Genomic DNA, 24161 nt, shown 5'->3' with positions numbered 1-24161 from the left:
TCTACCACCAAACCACCATTCCTCTACTTCAGCAGGCATCAACACAAAAAATCAACGGCTTATTTCCCTACCAATGACTCGTGACTACAAATCTGCCTTTGTTTGGGTTATTTTTGAAAATCAAGATGAAGAAGAGAAGAGATTGGATTTATATCCCACCCTTCATTACCTGAAGGAGTCTCAGAGTAGTTTCTTTCATTTTTCATTTCATTTTATTCGATTTATATCCCGCCTTCCCCACCGAGGCGGCTCCTTTCCCTTCCCCTCCCCACAACAGATACCCTGTGAGGCGGGTGAGGCTGAGAGAGCTCTGACAGAAACTCCTCTTGAGAAGAACAACTCTGAGAGAACTTGTGAGTGACTCCCACACTTGGGCAGCTGCATGTGGAGGAGGAGTGGGGAATCAAACCCGGTTCTCCCAGATAAGAGTCTGCACACTTAAGCACTACACCAAACTGGCTCTCAAAAACTATGTTCCAAATATACATAATCATAAGAACATAAGAGAAGCCATGTTGGATCAGGCCAGTGGTCCACCCAGTCCAGCACTCTGTGTCACATAAGAACATAAGAGAAGCCATGTTGGATCAGGCCAGTGGTCCACCCAGTCCAGCACTCTGTCACACAGGGACCAAAAAAAAAAAAAACCAGGTGCCATCAGGAGGTCCACCAGTGGGGCCAGGACACTAGAAGCCCTCCCACTGTTGCCCTCCCCTCCCAAGCACCAAGAATACAGAGCATCACTGCACCGGATATAGAAACATAAGAGAAGCCATGTTGGATCAGGCCAATGGCCCCTCCAGTCCAACACTCTGTGTCACATAAGAACATAAGAGAAGCCATGTTGGATCAGGCCAATGGCCCATCCAGTCCAACACTCTGTGTCACATAAGAACATAAGAGAAGCCATGTTGGATCAGGCCAATGGCCCCTCCAGTCCAACACTCTGTGTCACATAAGAACATAAGAGAAGCCATGTTGGATCAGGCCAATGGCCCATCCAGTCCAACACTCTGTGTCACATAAGAACATAAGAGAAGCCATGTTGGATCAGGCCAATGGCCCATCCAGTCCAACACTCTGTGTCACAGAAGAACAGAAGAGAAGCCCTGTTGGATCAGGCCAGTGGCCCCTCCAGTCCAACACTCTGTGTCACATAAGAACATAAGAGAAGCCCTGTTGGATCAGGCCAGTGGCCCCTCCAGTCCAACATTCTGTGTCACGTAAGAACATAAGAGAAGCCCTGTTGGATCAGGCCAGTGGCCCCTCCAGTCCAACACTCTGTGTCACATAAGAACATAAGAGAAGCCATGTTGGATCAGGCCAATGGCCAATCCAGTCCAGCACTCTGTGTCACATAAGAACATAAGAGAAGCCATGTTGGATCAGGCCAGTGGCCCCTCCAGTCCAACACTCTGCGTCACATAAGAACATAAGAGAAGCCATGTTGGATCAGGCCAATGGCCCATCCAGTCCAACACTCTGTGTCACATAAGAACGTAAGAGAAGCCATGTTGGATCAGGCCAATGGCCCATCCAGCCCAACATTCTGTGTCACATAAGAACATAAGAGAAGCCATGTTGAATCAGGCCAATGGCCCATCCAATCCAACACTCTGTGTCACACCATCAGAAGGTCCATCAGTGGGGCCAGGTCTCTAGACGTCCTCCCACTGTACACCCAGAATACAGAGCATCATAAGAACATAAGAGAAGCCATGTTGGATCAGGCCAATGGCCCATCCAATCCAACACTCTGTGTCACACAGTGGCCAAAAAACAAACAAAAAACACCAAGTGCCATCAGGAGGTTCACAAGTGGGTCTAGAAGCCCTTCCACTTTGCCCCCCCCCCCCAGAGCACCAAGAATACAGAGCATCACTGCCCCAGACAGTTCCAATAATATACTATGGCTAATAGCCACTGATGGACCTCTGCTCCATATCATAAGAAACATGTTAACTGCACCAAAGAATGCAGGCTCCGATGTTAGCCTGTTTACTTGGAGAGTAGTTTGAAACCAGTGGAATTGACTTAGAATCATAATGTCCTAGAGTTGGAAGGGACCTCCAGGGTCATCTAGTCAAACCCCCGGCACAGTGCAGGAAACTCACAAACACCTCCCCCTAAATTCACAGGATCCTCATTGCTGTCAAATGGCCATCTAGCCTCTGCTTCAAAACCTCCAAGGAAGGAGAGGCCACCACCTCCCGAGGAGGAAGCCTGTTCCACTGAGGAATCGCTCTAACGGTCAGGAAGTTCTTCCTAATGTTGAGCCAGAAACTCTTTTGATTTAATTTCAACCCATTGGCTCTGGTCCTGCCTTCTGGTGCCACAGAAAACAATTCCACCCCATCCTTTATCTGACAGCCCTTCAAATACTTGAAGATGGTGATCCTATCACCTCTCGGTCGCCTCTTCTCCAGGCTAAACATCCCCAGCTCCTTCAACCTTTCCTCATAGGACTTGGTCTCCAGAACCCTCACCATCTTTGTCGCCCTCCTCTGGACCCGTTCCAGCTTGTTTATATCCTTCTTAAAATGTGCTGCCCAAAACTGAACACAATACTCCAGGTGAGGTCTTACCAGAGCAGAGTAAAGCAATACCATCTCTTCACATGATCTGGACACTATACTTCTGTTGATACAGCTCAAAATGGCATGTGCCTTTTTAGCCACCACATCACACTGTTGACTCGTCTTCAGCGTATGATCCACTAAGACCCCTAGATCCTTTTCGCACAGACTACTGCTAAGACAAGTCTCCCTCATCCTATAACCATGCATTGGATTTTTCCTACCAAAATGCAGAACTTTACATTTATCCCTGTTAAAATTCATGTCATAGCCCAGTTTCCCAGCCTGTCAAGGTCATCCTCGACAGGCAGTTTGTTGTAGTGGTCAAATGTGCAGACTCTTATCTGGGAGAACCGGGTTTGATTCCCCCCTCCACTTGCAGCTACTGGAATGGCTTTGGGTCAGCCATAGCTCTCATAGGAGTTGTCCTTGAAAGGGCAGCTGCTGTGAGAGCCCTCTCAGCCCCACCCACCTTGCAGGGTGTCTATTGTGGGGGGAGAAGATATAGGAGATTGTGAGCCGGTCTGAGTCTCTGATTCAGAGAGAAGGGCGGGGTATAAATCTACAATTCTTCTTCATCATCCTTGTATCTTGTTTCTGTCTTCTTCTGTGTTTGCAACCCCTCCCAATTTAGTATCATCTGCAAATGTAATAAGTGTTCCCTCTATTCCTTCATGCAAATCATTGATAAAGATGCGGAACAAAACTGGCCTTCCGGCACCCAGACCTTGAGCACTGCCCCCCCCCTCCCGACCTCCCTCAGACTTCCTTTCAGGTGTCCCTTCATGACCCTCCAGCAGTGTTGGCTTTGGACTGCCCCCTCCCTGACTCAGGCTGAAGCTCCCACTCGCCCCTCCCCAGACCTTCCTCTCCCCCCCCCCTTGCCTGGAGCCCCCTTCTGCCACTCCGGCTCCCCACCCTCGGCCAGCCCCAGCACTGGACCCCCCCAGGAGCTGCACTCGGGGGCCTGCTCCAGCGATGCTTCGTCTCCGTGGCTGCCTCTTGCGCTGCCCGCCTGAGATGGCCCCACGACAACCAGCACCCTCCAGTCCCTCTGCCAGCACAGCTGCCTGGGTGGGGGGTCCCTGGGCCCCAGGAGGTGCCGCCTCGCTTCTGGAGAGCCTCTGGGGATCTCGGCCTGCGCACCTGGCCCCTCCCCAACCCCCCGGGGCTAGAAGCAACCTTCAGAAACGCAGCCAGATTCAGAACCACACAGGCCCAAGTGGGACCCCTCCTTCCACTTCCACCTTTAGAAGAAGAAAAGAAGACCCCAGATTTTTCCCCACTCTTGTCTCTGAATCAGAGTCACAGAGCGGCCTACACTCTCCTTTCCCTGTGAGGCGGGTGGAGCTGAGAGAGCTCTCCCAGAAGCTGCCCTTTGAAGGACAGAGTCTCAGAGCGGCCTACAATCTCCTTTCTCTTTCTCCCCCACAACAGACACCCTGTGAGGCGGGTGGGGCTGAGAGAGCTCTCCCAGAAGCTGCCCTTTGAAGGACAGAGTCTCAGAGCAGCCTACATTCTCCTTTCCCTGTGAGGCGGGTGGAGCTGAGAGAGCTCTCCCAGAAGCTGCCCTTTGAAGGACAGAGTCTCAGAGCGGCCTACATTCTCCTTTCCCTGTGAGGCGGGTGGAGCTGAGAGAGCTCTCCCAGAAGCTGCCCTTTGAAGGACAGAGTCTCAGAGTGGCCTACAATCTCCTTTCTCTTTCTCCCCCACAACAGACACCCTGTGAGGCGGGTGGAGCTGAGACAGCTCTCCCAGAAGCTGCCCTTTGAAGGACAGAGTCTCAGAGCAGCCTACATTCTCCTTTCCCTGTGAGGCGGGTAGAGCTGAGAGAGCTCTCCCAGAAGCTGCCCTTTCAAGGACAGTCTCAGAGCAGCCTACAATCTCCTTTCTCTTCCTCCCCCACAACAGACATCCTGTGAGGCGGGTGGAGCTGAGACAGCTCTCCCAGAAGCTGCCCTTTGAAGGACAGAGTCTCAGAGCGGCCTACATTCTCCTTTCCCTGTGAGTTGGGTGGGGCTGAGAGGGCTCTCCCAGAAGCTACCCTTTCAAGGACAGAGTCTCAGAGCAACCTACAATCTCCTTTCTCTTCCTTCTCCACAACAGACATCCTGTGAGGTGGGTGGAGCTGAGAGAGCTCTCCCAGAAGCTGCCCCTCTCAAGGACAGAGTCTCAGAGTGGCCTATACTCTCCTTTCCCTTCCTCCCCCACAACAGACATCCTGTGAGGTGGGTGGAGCTGAGAGAGCTCTCCCAGAAGCTGCCCTTTGAAGGACAGAGTCTCAGAGCAGCCTACATTCTCCTTTCCCTGTGAGGCGGGTAGAGCTGAGAGAGCTCTCCCAGAAGCTGCCCTTTCAAGGACAGTCTCAGAGCAGCCTACAATCTCCTTTCTCTTCCTCCCCCACAACAGACATCCTGTGAGGCGGGTGGAGCTGAGACAGCTCTCCCAGAAGCTGCCCTTTGAAGGACAGAGTCTCAGAGCGGCCTACATTCTCCTTTCCCTGTGAGTTGGGTGGGGCTGAGAGGGCTCTCCCAGAAGCTGCCCCTCTCAAGGACAGAGTCTCAGAGTGGCCTATACTCTCCTTTCCCTTCCTCCCCCACAACAGACATCCTGTGAGGTGGGTGGAGCTGAGAGAGCTCTCCCAGAAGCTGCCCCTCTCAAGGACAGAGTCTCAGAGTGGCCTATACTCTCCTTTCCCTTCCTCCCCCACAACAGACATCCTGTGAGCTGGGTGGAGCTGAGAGAGCTCTCCCAGAAGCTGCCCTTTGAAGGACAGAGTCTCAGAGCAGCCTACATTCTCCTTTCCCTGTGAGGCGGGTAGAGCTGAGAGAGCTCTCCCAGAAGCTGCCCTTTCAAGGACAGTCTCAGAGCAGCCTACAATCTCCTTTCTCTTCCTCCCCCACAACAGACATCCTGTGAGGCGGGTGGAGCTGAGACAGCTCTCCCAGAAGCTGCCCTTTGAAGGACAGAGTCTCAGAGCGGCCTACATTCTCCTTTCCCTGTGAGTTGGGTGGGGCTGAGAGGGCTCTCCCAGAAGCTGCCCCTCTCAAGGACAGAGTCTCAGAGTGGCCTATACTCTCCTTTCCCTTCCTCCCCCACAACAGACATCCTGTGAGGTGGGTGGAGCTGAGAGAGCTCTCCCAGAAGCTGCCCCTCTCAAGGACAGAGTCTCAGAGTGGCCTATACTCTCCTTTCCCTTCCTCCCCCACAACAGACATCCTGTGAGGTGGGTGGAGCTGAGAGAGCTCTCCCAGAAGCTGCCCCTCTCAAGGACAGAGTCTCAGAGTGGCCTATACTCTCCTTTCCCTTCCTCCCCCACAACAGACATCCTGTGAGGTGGGTGGGGCTGAGAGGGCTCTCCCAGAAGCTGCCCCTCTCAAGGACAGAGTCTCAGAGTGGCCTATACTCTCCTTTCCCTTCCTCCCCCACAACAGACATCCTGTGAGGTGGGTGGAGCTGAGAGAGCTCTCCCAGAAGCTGCCCCTCTCAAGGACAGAGTCTCAGAGTGGCCTATACTCTCCTTTCCCTTCCTCCCCCACAACAGACATCTTGTGAGGCAGGTGGAACTGAGAGCTCTCCCAGAAGCTCCCCTTTCAAGGACAGAGTCTCAGAGCGGCCTACAATCTCTTTTATCTTCCTCCTCCACAAGAGACACCCTGTGAGGTGGGTGGGGCTGAGAGAGCTCTCCCAGAAGCTGCCCCTCTCAAGGACAGAGTCTCAGAGCGGCCTATACTCTCCTTTCCCTTCCTCCCCCACAACAGACACCCTGTGAGGCAGGTGGGACTGAAAGAGCTCTCCCAGAGTGGCCTACAACCTCCTTTATCTTCCTCCCCCACAACAGATGCCCTGTGAGGAAGGTGGGGCTAAGAGAGCTCTCCCAGAAGCTGCCCTTTCAAGGACAGCTCTGTGAGAGCTACGGCTGACCAAAGGCCATTCCAGCAGGTGCAAGTAGAGGAGGAGGGGGGAATCAAAGTCAGTTCTCCCAGATAAGAGTCTGCACACTTAACCAGGACACCAAACAGTCCCTCTGTGACTGGCACCCGTGCTCTGGGCAGTCCTTCCAAGAGGCTCTCTGCTCACTTCCTCCTCGCCCTCTCCCGTGTTCTGGGCATGTGTGGATTATCTGCCACACCCGAACTCATCAGGCTGCCTTCTGCTGACTCAGCTCATTGGCCTGTCAAGGTCAGTTTTGTCCGCTCTGGCTGGCAGCAGATCTCGGGGGTCTCAGATGGAGATCTTCCCCGCCCCCATCCCCACCATGGGCTCCAGAGCCTGGGGCCTTCTGCATCCAAGAGAGATGCTCTCCCCCCACGCCAGGTCCTCTCCCTCTCAGCCCTGCACACCCACACCCTTTGGGGCACTGGGCTCACAACTGCTGGCGGAAACCTTGCTCCTTTCTGCATCGTGGTTCTCGCGTCGACAGATCTCTGCCCCCTGCCTTAGCTCGTGGGGAGGGAGGCTGAAAATACGCTGGGCAGGCTGACACCACTTGCATCAGGATTTCACCGATGAGGGGGAAGTTTGGAAATGCCTTTGGAGACAGCGGGCACTTAGCCCAGGCCACGGACTCCTGCAAGTTCCACAGCAACCCCCGGGAGGGCTCCTTCCTTCCTTGCACCCCTGCTCAACACCCCCCCCAGAGCAAAAGCAGCAAGGTCCCCCCTCTTCTGCCAGGCATTTGTGGCCAGAGCTGGTCTCCACTGGAGGAGGCAACAACGCAGCTGAGTCTTCTTCCCGGGGACGTGGCGCCACTTGTGACTGCACTCTTCGTTGGCCCCTAGATCCAGCCCCATTGAGCGGCACAGGACAAACCTCTGGTCTCTCCGCCTTGGCCCCCCTTTGCCAAAGAGCCCAGGCAGGAGATCCCACACCGGAAGAGCCCAAAGGCCTGGTGTCTCGACAGAAACGCTGCCCTTCTACTGGCCTCCAGGCTGAGGGGCTGCATCAGGAAGAGATCCATCCAGTGCATTCACCAGGGGCAGGCACGGCTCCCTCGGAAAGGAGGCTTCCGGTTGCAGACCTGAATGCAAGCACTGCAAGACGGTTCCTGTTTGACAAAAGGAACTCTCTCTCTCACAAACATTTACGAGCTCCCTGCACAACACGGAGAACTGCAGGTTTATACCCCGCCCTTCTCTCTGAATCAGAGGCTCAGAGCGGCTCACAGTCTCCTTTATCTTCCTCCCCCACAACAGACACCCTGTGAGGTGGGTGGGGCTGAGAGAGCTCTCCCAGAAGCTGCCCTTTCAAGGACAACTCCTACAAAAGCTCTGGCTGACCCAAGGCCATCCCAGCAGGTGCAAGTGGAGGAGTGGGGAATTAAACCCGGTTCTCCCAGATAAGAGTCCACACACTTCACCACTACACTAAAATGGCTCTCCCAGGGCCCTCTTTGCTCCCAAGAGTGCTGTGGGGTGAAGAGTGCACTGCCCCCTTTGCCCCCAGGAGCAAAGGTGGGGCCCAGCAGGTGACTGGCAGCACCATCAGATATGCTCATGGAAAGCGGCTTTTGCTGGACGGAAGGGGGGAAGCTAATGACAGCAAATTCCTCTTTACGGGCAGCCGAGAGGGCAAGATCCCTCCAATGTCTACGCTAGAAAGCCGCTGCCCTCCTCTGCACAGAGAGCCAGACAGCCCCGGACTATAAATGTACCAATTAAACGTGTTCCTTTTTCTGCTGGCCCTGAACTCTGGGGAGGAGGCAGAGCTGGTTCCTGGAAGAAATTGTCAGAATTTAGAATAAAGCCATCGGTCCTGCTCCACAGAGAGTAATTGGGGCATTAATTCTGGCAGTAAGCAAACTTCAAGGGTGATCTTTAAGTGCATGGCTGAGGGTTTGGCCGTCAAGACTCCGATCCTGGCATCCATCCTGAGGGAAGCGCAGCAGGGCTCCTCTCAAGCCGCAGGCCTCGGGCACAGCAAACGGCAGGCTGCAAACCTCCCAGATCCTGGGAGATCCTGGGGCTGCTGCAGAGTGCTTCACACACACACACACAACCCGCAGACTCACTTGCGCTTCTTTCGGAAGAGCATCTAGCATCTGGTCAGTGCTCTAGAAGCAAGTGGGGCTGCAGATGCGTGCAGAGCCTGCTTTCTCTTTTGACAAAAGGTGGCCTCATTTGGGGCAGGAGCTCCCAGGAGTGCAGCTCCAGAAACTCTAAATCAGGGGTCCCTCCCCATCCCCTGGTCTGTGGACCGGTCCCAGTCTGCGGTCTGTTAGCAACTGGGCCATGAGTTATATAATTATTTCATTATATATTACAATGTAGTAGTAGTAGTAGTAGTAGTAATGATGATGATGATAATAATAAGAAGAAGAAGACGATAACGACATTGGATTTATTTCCTGCCCTCCACTCTGACTCTTAGAGTGGCTCACAACCTCTTTTATCCTCCTCCCCCACAACAGACACCCTGTGAGTAGGTGGGGCTGAGAGGGCTCTTACAACAGCTGCCCTTTGAAGGACAACCCTGCAAGAGCTCTGGCTGACCCAAGGCCATTTGAGCAGCTGCAAGTGGAGGAGAGGGGAATCCAACCCGGTTCTCCCAGATAAGAGAGCTCTGGCTGACCCAAGGCCATTCCAGCAGCTGCAAGTGGAGGAGTGGGGAATCCAACCCGGTTCTCCCAGATAAGAGAGCTCTGGCTGACCCAAGGCCATTCCAGCAGGTGCAAGTGGAGGAGTGGGGAATCAAACCCGGTTCTTCCAGATAAGAGAGCTCTGGCTGACCCAAGGCCATTCCAGCAGGTGCAAGCAGAGGAGTGGGGAATCAAACCCGGTTCTCTCAGATAAGAGAGCTCTGGCTGACCCAAGGCCATTTGAGCAGCTGCAAGTGGAGGAGAGGGGAATCCAACCCGGTTCTCCCAGATAAGAGAGCTCTGGCTGACCGAAGGCCATTCCAGCAGCTGCAAGTGGAGGAGTGGGGAATCAAACCCGGTTCTCCCAGATAAGAGAGCTCTGGCTAACCCAAGGCCATTCCAGCAGCTGCAAGTGGAGGAGTGGGGAATCCAACCCGGTTCTCCCAGATAAGAGAGCTCTGGCTGACCCAAGGCCATTCCAGCAGCTGCAAGTGGAGGAGTGGGGAATCCAACCCGGTTCTCCCAGATAAGAGAGCTCTGGCTGACCCAAGGCCATTCCAGCAGGTGCAAGTGGAGGAGTGGGGAATCAAACCCGGTTCTTCCAGATAAGAGAGCTCTGGCTGACCCAAGGCCATTCCAGCAGGTGCAAGCAGAGGAGTGGGGAATCAAACCCGGTTCTCTCAGATAAGAGAGCTCTGGCTGACCCAAGGCCATTTGAGCAGCTGCAAGTGGAGGAGAGGGGAATCCAACCCGGTTCTCCCAGATAAGAGAGCTCTGGCTAACCCAAGGCCATTCTAGCAGGTGCAAGTGGAGGAGTGAGGAATCAAACCTGGTTCTCCCAGATAAGAGAGCTCTGGCTGACCCAAGGCCATTCCAGCAGCTGCAAGTGGAGGAGAGGGGAATCAAACCCAGTTCTCCCAGATAAGAGTCTGCACACTTCACTGCCACAACAAAATAAAGTGCACAATTGTATCATCCTGAAACCATCAACGCTCCCCCTCCCCGGTCCGTGGAAAATTTGTCTTCCACAAAACCGGTCCCTGGTGCCAAAAAGGTTGGGGACCGCAGCTCTAAATGTTATTGTGCTTTCTTTCCCTCCCCCCCCCCCCAAAAAAAATACTTTCTTCTGGGCTCCATTTTTTAATCCTCCCCCCGAGAGAATTTTCCTGAATTCTAAGATTTGACAAACTTTCTAGTATTTTCCCCACAAAAAGGGGGGGGGGGGTAACCAAAACATATTAAGCAGACAGAGGGAAATCTTCATCCTGCCACAGAGGAGAAAGTCACGGGAAAAGTATGATGAGAGTAAGGTTTGATGATGACAATTATAATTCAAGAAGCATTTCAAGGTAGAGGCTGAGCTGATGTCATTTAGAACCAGGGCGGGTCCTGCCTCCTGGGGGCGCTGGATTGGATGCCTCCCGTGTGACTGGGTGACGTTACCAGTGCGGGGGGGGGGGGGGCAGCAGAAGTGAGCCTTGCCCAGGGGGCCGGAGAGTCCAGGGGCAGCCCTGTTCAGTACACCTTCAGGTGATGCCAGGGGGGCATTTATTTCGTTTCTCTCCCGCCCTCCCCTATCGGGCTCAGGGCGGCTACGGCATATGCAAATGAGTTCTGCATACTGAGTTGTGCTAATGAGCTGCCACCCCCCTTTCTCTACAAAATGGCCCCTGGGCAAGAGCGGCCCCCCGAGCACTCCCAGCGCAGCATAAAGGTTGTGAACCTTTTCTGAGCCAGGCCAGTGGGCACCACGGAAAGCCCCCCTGGCTTCTGCTACCAGCCCTGCTGTTCTGCTCCTCCTTCCAGCTTCCTGCCCTCTTTTTGCTGGGGACAGTCTTCCTGCAAGCCTTGCTCCGGTTGTGCCCCTCCTCCTCCTCCTCTGCCCTTGGAGCAGTTCCCAGGAGCAGCCGGAGCAGCTCGCAAGGACGGAGGCAGCCCAGAGGACAGGCTGGGTGTGATCCAGCCACTCCTTAAGCCACATCCCAAATCTGCCAGTGGGTCACGAGTGGCCCGGGGCAAGTCCCCCCCTCTGCCTCAGCCTGGACCCCCCTCTGCCCTCCGCATGCCCGCAGTCAGGCCAGAAGCACAGCGGTGTGTCTTCTGCTGGCGCCAACTCAGAACTTGCAAGAGAAATGCAGCACAAGGTTTGCTGAGGTGGGCGGCTGTTCCACATCAAGGCAGCCACTGATTCTCCATGGGACGGTGACTAACAAGGCTGTCCTTCACAGAGCTCTGCCCTCGTAGTCCCAGCGCCGTCAAAGGACTCAGGAAGGCATAACTCTGCTTAGGATGGAGCCGTGTGAGCGGGGGAAGGGGGCTGGAAGTCCCAGGCTCAGGACTCCCCTCTCCACAGATGGCCGATTCCCCAAGACTCAGCACTGCCTCTCCCCAGCCAGGGGCCCAGATTGACTTAAAAGCTTTAACGTGGCTGACAACATCCTTTAAAAGAATCTCAAATGTCAGCTGTCCGGGTCAACTCACAAATAGCGAAGGGGCTTCTGGGCTGGAACTGAGCCCTTCTCCTGCAGGCCGACATCATGGCTGCCTCCCCCCTGAAGGAGAAAAGGCGCTGCAGCAACCAAAGGTCAGGGACGTTCAACTGAGTGGAGGAGACACATTCACAGCAGCTGGAGGCCAAAGAGGACTGAGAAGCGCTCTCAAACTGGGCTGCTCCTACTGACTGCCAAAAGGAAAGACAACGGATTTCTCCACAGCTGTTGAAGCCATCCCGGTAAGGCCTACTGCCTTATGCCAACTCACAGGGCCTTTTGTCATGAGGACAGGCCCCAAAGAGGGTCTGAGAGGCTGGGCAGATATTGAGGGGAGGGGAGGGCCATGAAGAGAGCCTGGCCACCGGCCCCTCGCTGACCCCAAGTGCTCAAGGTCAAGTCCGGCACTTGGAATTGGGGCCCCGGAAACAGAAGAAGAAGACGTCTTTGTAGAATGGGTGGGATATAAATCTAACATAATAATAATAATATGATGATGATTGATGATGATAGATTTATACCCCGCCCTACACTCTGAATCACAGGGTCTCAGAGCAGCTAACATTCTCCTTTCCTCCACATGGAGCACATTCCAAGACACAGCAAGGACGGAGGCAGCCCAGAGGACAGGCTGGGTGTGATCCAGCCACTCCTTAAGCCACATCCCAAATCTGCCAGTGGGTCACGAGTGGCCTGGGGCAAGTCCCCCACTCTGCCTCAGCCTAGATGCATCTGGACCCCCCTCTCCTCTCGGGATTGGATAAAAATATGCAGCAGAGGTCCATCATTGGCTATTAGCCACAGTATATATATATGTGTGTGTGTGCGTGTGTGTGTGTGTATACGTATGTATGTATATTTGTGTGTGTGTGTATACACACACACAAACATATTGGCCACTGTGTGACACAGAGGGTTGGACTGGAAGGGCCATTGGCCTGACCCAACAGGGCTTCTCTTATGTGACACAGAGTGTTGGACTGGAGGGGCCATTGGCCTGATCCAACATGGCTTCTCTTATGTTCTTACGTGACACAGAGTGTTGGACTGGAGGCGCCATTGGCCTGATCCAACAGGGCTTCTCTTATGTTCTTATGTGACACAGAGTGTTGGACTGGAGGGGCCATTGGCCTGATCCAACATGGCTTCTCTTATGTTCTTACGTGACACAGAGTGTTGGACTGGAGGCGCCATTGGCCTGATCCAACAGGGCTTCTCTTATGTTCTTATGTGACACAGAGTGTTGGACTGGAGGGGCCATTGGCCTGATCCAACAGGGCTTCTCTTATGTTCTTATGTGACACAGAGTGTTGGACTGGAGGGGCCATTGGCCTGATCCAACAGGGCTTCTCTTATGTTCTTATGTGACACAGAGTGTCGGACTGGAGGGGCCATTGGCCTGATCCAACATGGCTTCTCTTATGTTCTTATGTGACTCAGAGTGTTTGACTGGAGGGGCCACTGGCCTGGTCCAACATGGCTTCTCTTCTGTTCTTATGTGACACAGAGTGTTGGAATGGAAGGGCCACTGGCCTGATTCAACAGGGCTTCTCTTATGTTCTTATGTGACACAGAGTGTTGGACTGGATGGGCCACTGGCCTGATCCAACAGGGCTTCTCTTATATTCTTATGTGACACAGAGTGTTGGACTGGATGGGCCACTGGCCTGATCCAACAGGGCTTCTCTTATATTCTTATGTGACACAGAGTGTTGGACTGGATGGGCCACTGGCCTGATCCAACAGGGCTTCTCTTATATTCTTATGTGACACAGAGTGTTGGACTGGATGGGCGTACTGACCGTATGGTGACTTGCCTGCCTGGTGCGAAGGTAGCGGACATTACGCGTGTAGTAGATAGACTGATAGACAGTGCTGGGGAGGAGCCTGTGGTCGTGGTGCATGTTGGCACCAACGATGTGGGGAAATGCAGTCGTGAGGTCCTGGAGGAAAAATTTAGGCTGCTAGGCGGGAGACTTAAGGCCAGGACCTCCAAGGTAGCCTTCTCGGAAGTGCTACCTGTTCCACGTGCAGGGCAGGAGAGACAGGCACAAATTAGAAGTCTCAATGTGTGGATGAGACGATGGTGTAAGGAGGAAGGGTTTAAGTTTGTTAGGCACTGGGATGCTTTCTGGAACAAGCGGGAGCTGTACAAAAGAGACGGTCTCCACTTGTCCCCGGATGGAACCAGGCTGCTGGCGCTTAAAATCAAAAAGGTGGCAGAGCAGTTTTTAAACTAAATCTTGGGGGAAAGCCGACAGGAGATGAAATGTCTCTGGTTCGGGAGGACTCGTCTCAAAGAGATGAAGGGTTAGCTGCTATTTTTCTACCGGGTAACGGACCGGAGTTGTCCACTGTGAAGGTGACAAACAATATGGACTGTCTGCCAGTGTCTCGAGGCGGCAGGAGGAAGGTGGCGGGCCTAGCTCGCCTGGGAAATTATAGATGTTTGTATGCAAATGCTAGAAGTGTTCAAAGTAAAATTGGTGAATTGGAATGTTTAGTGCTGGGAGAAAACATAGACATTGTGGGAATTTCAGAAACTTGGTGGAATGAGGAGAATCAGTGGGACACGGTGATTCCTGGATATAAGCTATATCGGAAGGATAGGGAGGGAAGGGTTGGAGGTGGGGTGGCTCTGTATGTCAGAGAGGATATACGGTCCAGTAAGGCTGAGATCAGAGAATTAGATTCACTTTTAGAAATGCTTTGGGTTGAAATAGAGGGCCCAAAAGGAAATTTAACTATGGGAGTTTGTTATCGCCCACCAAATCAAAAGAGAGAGGACGATTATAATATGATGGAAGGCTTAAAGATAGCGGCTAAACGTAAAAACTGTGTTGTAATAGGTGATTTTAACTACCCGCAGATTGATTGGGTCAATATGTGTTCTGGTCGAGAGAAAGAGATTGAGTTTCTTGATGCTCTCAATGACTGTGCTATGGAGCAGATGGTCTCAGAACCTACCAGGGGTGGGGCGATCCTGGATTTGGTCCTAAGTAATGCCCAAGACTTGGTGAGAGATGTAAAAGTGATTGCGCCGCTTGGGAGCAGTGACCATAATGTTATTGATTTCACCGTTTGTATAAATAGGGAGTTGTCCAAAAAGACCACCACAACCACGTTTAACTTTAAAAGGGGTAAATACACTGAGATGAGGAGGCATGTGAGGAAGAAACTGAAAGGAAAGGTACATACGGTCAAAACCCTTGAGAAAGCTTGGACGCTATTTAAAACTATAATCCTAGAAGCTCAGATAAAATACATACCACAAGTTAGGAAAGGCACAAACAGGCATAAGAAAAGGCCTGCGTGGTTAACAAATAAAGTAATGGAAGCTGTAAAAGGTAAGAAGGACTCCTTTAAGCGGTGGAAAACCAGTCCAAGTGAGATTAGTAAAAGGGAACACAGGCTGTGGCAAATCAAATGCAAGACTGTGATCAGGCAGGCAAAAAGGGACTATGAGGAGCATATTGCAAAAAACATAAAGACCAACAATAAAACTTTCTTCAAATATATTAGAAGTAGGAAACCAGCCAGGGAGGCAGTGGGGCCCTTGGATGACCATGGGGTAAAAGGATTACTGAAGGAGGATAGGGAAATGGCTGAAAAGCTAAATGAATTTTTTGCCTCCGTCTTCACTGTAGAAGACGAGAACTTTTTGCCCGCCCCAGAACCACTAATTTTGGAAGGGGTGTTGAAAGACCTGAGTCAGATTGAGGTGACAAATGAGGAGGTCCTACAACTGATAGACAAATTAAAAACTAATAAGTCACCGGGTCCGGATGGCATACATCCGAGAGTTCTGAAGGAACTCAAAGTTGAACTTGTGGATCTTCTAACAAAAATCTGTAATCTTTCATTGAAATCTGCCTCCATTCCTGAGGACTGGAAGGTAGCAAATGTCACCCCCATCTTTAAAAAAGGTTCCAGAGGAGATCCGGGAAACTACAGGCCAGTCAGTCTGACTTCAATACCGGGAAAGTTGGTAGAAACCATTATCAAGGACAGAATGAGTAGGCACATTGATGAACACGGGTTATTGAGGAAGACTCAGCATGGGTTCTGCAAGGGAAGATCTTGCCTCACTAACCTGTTGCATTTCTTTGAGGGGGTGAACAAACATGTGGACAAAGGAGACCCGATAGATGTTGTTTACCTTGACTTCCAGAAAGCTTTTGATAAAGTTCCTCATCAAAGGCTCCTTAGAAAGCTTGAGAATCATGGAGTAAAAGGACAGGTCCTCTTGTGGATCAAAAACTGGCTGAGTAATAGGAAGCAGAGAGTGAGTATAAATGGGCAGTCTTCGCAGTGGAGGACGGTAAGCAGTGGGGTGCCGCAGGGCTCGGTACTGGGTCCCATGCTTTTTAACTTGTTCATAAATGATTTAGAGTTCGGAGTGAGCAGTGAAGTGGCCAAGTTTGCGGATGACACTAAATTGTTCAGGGTGGTGAGAACCAGAGAGGATTGTGAGGAACTCCAAAGGGATCTGTTGAGGCTGGGTGAGTGGGCGTCAACGTGGCAGATGCGGTTCAATGTGGCCAAGTGCAAAGTAATGCACATTGGAGCTAAGAATCCCAGCTACAAATACAAGTTGATGGGGTGTGAACTGGCAGAGACTGATCAAGAGAGAGATCTTGGGGTCATGATAGATAACTCACTGAAAGTGTCAAGACAGTGTGCGTTTGCAATAAAAAAGGCCAATGCCATGCTGGGAATTATTAGGAAGGGAATTGAAAACAAATCAGCCAGTATCATAATGCCCCTGTATAAATCGATGGTGCGGTCTCATTTGGAGTACTGTGTGCAGTTCTGGTCGCCGCACCTCAAAAAGGATATTATAGCTTTAGAGAAGGTGCAGAGAAGGGCAACTAGAATGATTAAAGGGCTGGAGCACTTTCCCTATGAAGAAAGGTTGAAACGCTTGGGACTCTTTAGCTTGGAGAAACGTCGACTGCGGGGTGACATGATAGAGGTTTACAAGATAATGCATGGAATGGAGAAAGTAGAGAAAGAAGTACTTTTCTCCCTTTCTCACAATACAAGAACTCGTGGGCATTCGATGAAATTGCTGAGCAGACAGGTTAAGACGGATAAAAGGAAGTACTTCTTCACCCAAAGGGTGATTAACATGTGGAATTCACTGCCACAGGAGGTGGTGGCGGCCACAAGTATAGCCACCTTCAAGAGGGGTTTAGATAAAAATATGGAGCACAGGTCCATCAGTGGCTATTAGCCACAGTGTATGGAGCACAGGTCCATCAGTGGCTATTAGCCACAGTGTATGGAGCACAGGTCCATCAGTGGCTATTAGCCACAGTGTATGTGTGTATATAACATTTTTTGCCACTGTGTGACACAGAGTGTTGGACTTGATGGGCCGTTGGCCTGATCCAACATGGCTTCTCTTATGTTCTTATGTTCTTATGGGCCATCGGCCTGATCCCACATGGCTTCTCTTCTGTTCTTATGTGACACAGAGTGTTGGACTGGAGGGGCCATTGGCCTGATTCAACATGGCTTCTCTTAGGTTCTTATGTTCTTACACCCAATCTGGAAACATTCCGGACATGAATGGCTCCTGAGAGCGCGCTCTCTCTGTCTCTCTTTCTGTCCTCCCTGCTCAAGGGAGTTCCAGGCCACCAGTGCAATCTGAAGAAGCAGCCTGGAGGGCCCCAATCCGCCTTATGCAGAGCACAGACCTGTCCGCAGACCAGCTGAAGCACTCCGACTGAGTCATGCCCTGCCCTGCCCTGCCCCCTGCCCTCCAGGGGCTTTCAGAGCCCACCTCCAATGTAGTGGAACAAGCACAGCCCTGCTGAGTCACTCGTGGTCCATCTTGTCCAGCAATCTCTTTCCCGTAGTGGCCAATCAGTTACCCAGGAAGGCCAACTAGGGTTGCCAGCTCCAGGTAAGAAAATTCCTGGAGATTTGGGGGGGCAGGGTTTGGGGAGGGGAGGGACATCAGCAAAGTGTTATGTACTGAATTTATTGATTTGCACAGCTTTGCACACTTACACTGAACCACGGGAAACCATGGGTCATCTGGACAGATTGGACTCTATAAATGAACCAATGAGGAGTTGGGGCACGAAACACGCCCACAGTGGTTTGGTATGGACTCGGGGGGGGGGGGCGTTTTCTGGGGTGCATGCAGATAAGCGGGGTCCCAGCCACACCATGTTGCCTTAAGTGTGTAGTAACAATGCGGCATGTATTTGGTTGAACTCCTCTGTGTTGAACCCAGTCCTTAACACCAAATATAATCTATTTTTCTCCAGGGGAACTGCTGGAGATGTGATTCCCGGCCCCAGGCCCAAAAGCCAGGCCCCAGAGCCCACAGTGTAGCGGTACATATCATATCACAAACTTTTGCAGTGGTCACGGAGCGTTCAAGCACTCAACTGTCAGTGAACTCTGTTTCCTTAAACTTACTCTAATCTTTGACAACTAATTGTAACAGTTACAGAAAAGTTAGACTAATTGCTTTTTAATAGAGGTTAAGAGTTAAGGATGGCCCTTCTGATTAGATGGAACTCATATGCATGAGCTGATTGGCTCATTTGTACTTGTGTTGATTATCTCACATTTAGTAATGAACCAATCGCTTATCTAGATAATAATCACATGATTATGATAGAACAGGTTCAGAGAAAGATTTTTTGATAAATATGAACGACCATGATAAGCAGTTCAGATTTCTCTGGATGGAAGTCCCAGAAGAAAACTAGGTGAGATTCCTGGGCTTTTAAATAATCCCTAAAAGCAGACAGACAAAAACCTGAAACTCAGTTTGCTTTTTAAACTATTATTACTTGCTATAACATGATTAAGCTAGGAACATTTAGCATTTATTTTCGCAGTAACCTCAGGGCTAATTTTCACAAGCCTATATTTCCTATTGTCTTGCATAACACAGAAAATGGTTTCAATAAAAGATAAGCCTCTACAGGTTTTCAGTCTGGTTTGCTGATTATAGTGCAATGAACCAAATTCACCCCCGATTTATTATTTGTATTATCAGATTCAAAGGCCAATAATCATCCTTTAATAGATAAATCCTGGAGAGCTCTGCTGCTAAATGGTTGGCATAGGCAGAACCTTCTGAAATTTAGTCCAGATTCTCTACTTGGATGTGGAGCTGAACCTCTCGATTGCCTCTGAATGTGGAAGATCCTTTCAGTCATCACAGCATCCAAGGAGAAGAATGGAAGACAGGCTGCCACTGGCAGAACGGCAACACCTGTGCTCCAACCCTCAGGTGGAGAAAGGACACCCAGCAGCCTACTTCATGATCCAGAGATGTGGAGAGGATGGCAGTGGACCTGGGCACTTATGGGAAGGTGGCAAATATGTGGTTATGCTCAGCCCCCTTCCAACTTTTGCCCCGTCCTGAGACATGTTGGCTGTGGGGATAGGATGTGGTGCCCTGCCCTGCAGCAACACAAGGCCAGGTCCATCAATAAGAAGACCATGGTCTTGCAAGGTTACCTAGCTGCCCAAAAGGTGGACTTGGCTTGTATTACTGAGACCTGGGTGCAGGATGGGGAGACGGCTGCCTTGCAACAGCTTCTCCCCCCACCCTCTGGGTTCTCAGTCTTCCATCAATCTCAAGTTACAGGGTGGGAAAGGAGTGCTGGTATTTATTCATGAGGCTTTCTCCTTCAGGCAACTCCCTGCACCAAAAATTGCCGGCACTGATTGTGTAGGCCTGGCATGGGATGCAGAGGAGAGTTTGGCTATCTGGCTGGTGTACCAACCACCGAACACACCAGCAGAAGCTCTGTCAGGCTTGTTGGAGGCAGAGTCAAGCTAGTCCTTGGAGATCACTAGGCTTCTAGTCCTACGGGACTTCACCGTCCACGCAGATGGCATCTCCTCCTCACAGGCTACGGACCTGGTGTCCTCCAGGGCAGCTCTGGGACTCCCTCAGTTTGTATCGGCTCCCATGCAGGTCACGTGCTGGATCTTATTTGTGAGATGGGGATGCATGTGGATCTGGAAGCCCTGCTCATATCATTTTGCCTTGAAGGCTCAACTTGGTATCCCAACCCATCTTTGTTTAGGTGGTGAGTGGATTTATGCTTGCCTGCGGAGACTAATGGACCCAATTGGTTTACAGGAAGCTTTGTGGGATCTGATGCCCCCTGGCAGTTCATTGGATAAGCTGATAGAGAATTGGCAGAGCCACCTCTCTGAAGCCACCAATGAAATTGCCCCCTGACACCCCTTTCACCTCCGTTCCAAACTAGCCCCCTGGTATGCCATGGAGCTAAGGGGGACGAAACAGGAGCTGGGTGACTGTGGCATTGTACTTGGGATGGACTGCAAGAGCATATTATAGGATGTTTATAAAGACCTATGAAATGGCAGTGAAAGCTGCTCAGAAAGAATTCTATGCCTCTCCCATTGTATCCCCAAGCTCATGCCCGGCTCAGCTGCTTCAAATAATTAGGTTACTCACTTCCCTCTCTCAGGGGAATCAAAAAGATAGTAAATTGGCTATTAGCTGTGAGGCATCTGCAAACTACTTTGAAGATAAAATCTTGTCACTTTGCCAGAACCGACCAGCCACAATTGATATAGTGAGTGAGTGAACTGGGGGCCTCTTGACCATCTTCTGGCCCTATTTTGGAACATTTCAGTTATCCTGCCTGGGAAAAGGTAGACAGGATCTTGGATTTGCCACCTTCACCCGTGTCCATCATGGCTGGTGAAGGCTGGTGGTGACTGAATACAGCCCCTCTCCAGGAGATATTTTCAAGTTGTCTCTGTGGTGAAACCCTCTCCCTAATCACCACCCTCTGCCCTGTCTGTGGAGAAAGAAGTTGTCTTCTCAAGGGCTTTAAAAGAGGCCAGTGGTGAGACCACTCTTGAAAAAGCCATCTTCAGATCTGGCCAACTTCCGCCCAGTGTCGAACCATCAGTTCCTGGGTAAAGGGGCTGAGAGAGTGGTAGTGGAAGCTCTCCAGGATTTCCTGAATGACTCCTCCATCCATCTGGGACCCGCCCTGGCCATGGGTTGGAGATGGCTCTGGTCACCCCCACAGATGACCTCCAGAGGCATATTGACCAAAGGGGGGCAGCACTACTCATATTATTAGATCTAACAACAGCATTTGACACAATCAAGTATGACCTTACCAAGCTGGAGATACGAGGGGTCACTGTGTGGTGACGCACCTCCTTTCTCGACAGATGGGGCAGAGGGTGGCGACCAGGGAGAGGGTTTCACCATACAGCCCTTTGGCGTGCACTGTCCTGCAGGGGCCAGTCCTCTTCCCTGTGTTATTTAACACCCGCATGCATGCCCTCGCAAAACTGGTCCAGAGATTTGGGCTAGGCTGTCATCACCACACTAACGACAACCTGCTGCACCTGTTGATGGATCCTGCAGAAGGAATCTGCTATGGATTCAAAGAGGAAGTCTGCCATCAAAGGAAGGGGGCTCCTATACTCCTCTGCGTTCCCTTCTGTCAGTGAAGTACCTCATCAGGAATGGCTCCACAGTGCAATTTTGAGGAATAATAAAAAAAAAGGGATTGGATAAAAATATGGAGCAGAGGTCCATCAGTGGCTATTAGCCACAGCATATTGTTGGAACTGTCTGGGGCAGTGATGCTCTGTATTCTTGGTGCTTGGGCGGGGGGGGGGGGCGCACAGTGGAAGGGCTTCTAGCCCCACTTAAGAGCCTCCGGATGGCACTTGGGGGGGGGGGTTGGCCACTGTGTGACCCAGAGTGTTGGACTGGATGGGCCACTGGCCTGATCCAACAGGGCTTCTCTTATGTTCTTATGTGACACAAAGTGTTGGACTGGATGGGTCATTGGACTGATCCAACATGGCTTCTCTTATGTTCTTATGTACCACAGAGTGTTGGACTGGAGGGGCCATTGGCCTGATCCAACATGGCTTCTCTTATGTTCTTATGTGACACAGAGTGTTGGACTGGATGGGTCATTGGACTGATCCAACATGGCTTCTCTTATGTTCTTATGTGACACAGAGTGTTGGACTGGATGGGCCACTGGCCTGATCCAACAGGGCTTCTCTTATGTTCTTACGTGACACAGAGTGTTGGACTGGATGGGCCATTGGCCTGATCCAACAGGGCTTCTCTTATGTGCCACAGAGTGTTGGACTGGATGGGCCACTAGCCTGATCCAACAGGGCTTCTCTTATGTTCTTATGTACCACAGAGTGTTGGACTGGATGGGCCATTGGCCTGATCCAACAGGGCTTCTCTTATGTTCTTATGTGACACAGAGTGTTGGACTGGATGGGCCATTGGCCTGATCCAACAGGGCTTCTCTTATGTTCTTACGTGACACAGAGTGTTGGACTGGATGGGCCATTGGCCTGATCCAACAGGGCTTCTCTTATGTTCTTATGTGACACAGATTGTTGGACTGGATGGGCCATTGGCCTGATCCAACAGGGCTTCTCTTATGTTCTTACGTGACACAGAGTGTTGGACTGGATGGGCCATTGACCTGATCCAACAGGGCTTCTCTTATGTTCTGCTGTGACACAGAGTGTTGGACTGGATGGGCCACTAGCCTGATCCAACATGGCTTCTCTTATGTTCTTAATCCAATGTGAGTTTAAAAAGAGGATGAAGGTTATAGCTGGGAGAACTGTGACTGAGGTCCTGTGCAAGTCCACCCAACAGACTGAGCATGCTGGAACGCCTGCTCACGTTCACCATGACAAATGCATCCACCCAAAGCCTAGATGGCTAGGACACCGACAGCCAGGAACTACAAGAGAGCTTGAAAGGGGGGTTTAACCCAGGATGTGAAGAGAACATATACAAAACGTCTGTGTTGCATAAAAGCAAAAGCAACGCACAGCCAACTCCCCAAAAGCAGTCACAGCAACTCTACATGTCCCTTGCAGATTATTCACAGTGACATTTGTGGACCGAGGAGGACTCACAAACCAAATGAGAACAGCTTCCTACTGGCTTTTATTGATGCCTGTTCCAGGGACACCGTCATTTATCTCAGGAAGCAGAAAAATGAAATGCATGGGAAACTTCAAGAGCAGCCAGAAACAAAATGGAGGAGAATATAGTCAAGAATACCTAAAACCACAGGTCACTGAGTAGCAGACAACTGAGCAGAACGGAGCTGCAGAAACAACTCCCCCCTAGTTGTGATGGCCGGATCCCACACAAGAAACTGCCTTAATACAAGGACAGACAGAGGCCTTCCCCATCACTTCCTGCCTGGACCTTTTAACTGGAAACGCTGCCAGGGATTGAACTTGAGACCTTCTACATGCCAAGCAGAGGCTCTTCCACTAAGCCACAGCCCCTCCCCATAAAGTGTGATTGTCACACAGCTATTGTGGTGAGGAGATTGCGACAGCAACAGGTCTACAAAAGAGGCTGTCATCAAAGGGGGGGGGGACCCTCCAAACTGGAGAACAGAACCACAGAAGGATACAGTGGTCAGTGCAAAGAATGAAGACTCTTGGACAGATAAGGTTGAGACAAGTGGCACAGCAGATCTCTAAAGAAGTGTGCCTGCACATGAAAGCTGATGCCCAGAATTACTGGTCTTCAAGGTGCCTGACTGCACAAAAACTTTGTTCCATTGCTTCAGACCCACATGGCCTCCCACCTGAATCCATTTTTTGACAAGAGCAATTGCCGTGTAACCACACAGAGCAGAACTTCAGAAAAACTCAGACATTCATCAGATTGCTCCTGCGTGGGGAAATGTGCATGCAAATGAACCCGGTGGAATAACTAAGGCATGTTGAGGACAAACACTGGAGGGAAATGGCATGGGTACAGTTGCAGCAATGTGATTTTAGTCCACTTGAACTCTAGGGGGAGCAGCAGTGCATACTTTCTACCCTTTGGAGCTCACTGGATGCTTCTCTTGGTTCCCCCCACCTCTTGTGGTGTTTCCTCTCTGCCTGTAACTAAAATAATAGAATCCTAGAGTTGGAAGGGACCTCCAAGGTCATCTAGTCCAACCCCCACACAATGCAGGAAACTCACAAACACCTCCCCTTAAATTCACAGGATCTTCATTGCTCTCAGATGGCCATCTAGCCTCTGTTTCAAAACCTCCAAGGAAGGAGAGCCCACCACCTCCTGAGGAAGCCTGTTCCACTGAGGAACCACTCTAACAGTCATAGAATTCTAGAGTGGGAAGGGACCTCCAGGGTCATCTAGTCCAACCCCTTACACAATGCAGGAAACTCACAAACACCTCCCCCTAAATTCACAGGATCCTCATACTGTCAAATGGCCATCTAGCCTCTGCTTAAAAACCTCCAAGGAAGGGAAGCCCACCACCTCCCAAGGAAGCCAGTTCCACTGAGGAACTGCTCTAACAGTCAGGAAGTTCTTCCTAATGTTGAGCCGGAAACTCTTTTGATTTAATTTCAACCCATTGGTTCTGGTCCTACCTTCTGGGGCCACAGAAAACAATTCCACACCATCCTCTATAGAACAGCCCTTCAAGTACTTGAAGATTTATTTATTTATTTATATTTTGATTT

At 51.1% G+C, this 24161-nt stretch overlaps 1 protein-coding gene across 2 annotated transcripts in view; it reads right to left on the bottom strand.

The window, feature by feature from the left end:
• LRFN5 (leucine rich repeat and fibronectin type III domain containing 5) overlaps window positions 1–24161 on the bottom strand; it is a 117950-nt gene that overhangs the window by 9521 nt on the left and 84268 nt on the right. The window lies entirely within an intron of this gene.

The sequence above is a fragment of the Heteronotia binoei genome, chromosome 21 (genome assembly GCF_032191835.1).
Source record: "Heteronotia binoei isolate CCM8104 ecotype False Entrance Well chromosome 21, APGP_CSIRO_Hbin_v1, whole genome shotgun sequence".
NCBI classification, from domain to species: Eukaryota; Metazoa; Chordata; class Lepidosauria; order Squamata; family Gekkonidae; genus Heteronotia; species Heteronotia binoei.
Note: the sequence above shows the minus strand (reverse complement) of the source record. Positions and strands in the feature narration are given on the sequence as shown.